The sequence below is a fragment of the Penaeus monodon genome, chromosome 24 (assembly GCF_015228065.2).
Source record: "Penaeus monodon isolate SGIC_2016 chromosome 24, NSTDA_Pmon_1, whole genome shotgun sequence".
Lineage (NCBI taxonomy): Eukaryota > Metazoa > Arthropoda > Malacostraca > Decapoda > Penaeidae > Penaeus > Penaeus monodon.
Window position 1 is genome coordinate 16,417,409 of NC_051409.1, and position 967 is coordinate 16,418,375.

Genomic DNA, 967 nt, shown 5'->3' on the forward strand with positions numbered 1-967 from the left:
CGTTCCCATTGAATTCCTTTTCTTTCAACTACTTAAACATCTACGCGTCGCTTCTGTTATCGTCTCTCCATCTACACCTATTTTTTACCGTCTTGCGTCCTACCCACTTTACAAACATACACTTCCACTTCCTCCAACCAGTCCCATTTATCACTCATTTTATGTCTTTTCCGAAGCAACTTGAGAATAAATGGCGCACCCCCCCTCCATCCCTCTCCCTCCTCGTACCCTCCCACCCCTCCCTGCTCCCCTCTCGTTGTATATCCTCTTATATATCATTTTATATCCAGGAAATTTGGAATTTTTTCTCTTTCTTATTAATAATCGTACATCACCCGGTTATGCAGGCTCATCATGGTCACTTTCTTGAGAAATTGTTAGGTCACTCGGGAGGCATAAGAGGGTATTTCACTTTAGGTCATGCAAGGCCATTTTGTGTACTGATCATTGGCTCTGCATTTGTCTGCTTTGCACGTTTGTTGTCTGTTCTGTAGAATACGTTTGTGTATGTGTATTTATGGATAAATAGGTAAAAAAGCAAACAAATATATCTGTATCTGCCTATCTATATCAGTTTGCTTCGTTATTACTTCACTCGGTATCACTGTTTTCTCTCTATATATTGATTATCGTTGTGGCTATTCCATTCATTTTGTAATCATATGTTGCCATCAAAACCCTATGCCATGTCTTCTCTTCCTATTTTTCTATATTTACTTTTCATATTTACATTGTTTCATTTCTATTACCTACCTACTTTTTTTCTCTCTCTATCTGCATCAAGAATCTAGTCATCGTCACCCTGATACTACCAAGTATTTGTATATTTCCACATGGGTGTATTTGTGCGTGTGTGAGCATAGTGTGTGCATTCATTTTGCTGAATAAAACAATATCCTTTTTAAGTACTATACATTAACAATGATTTTATTAATCAGGCTACGCTCATAGGATGTGCTACAGGATG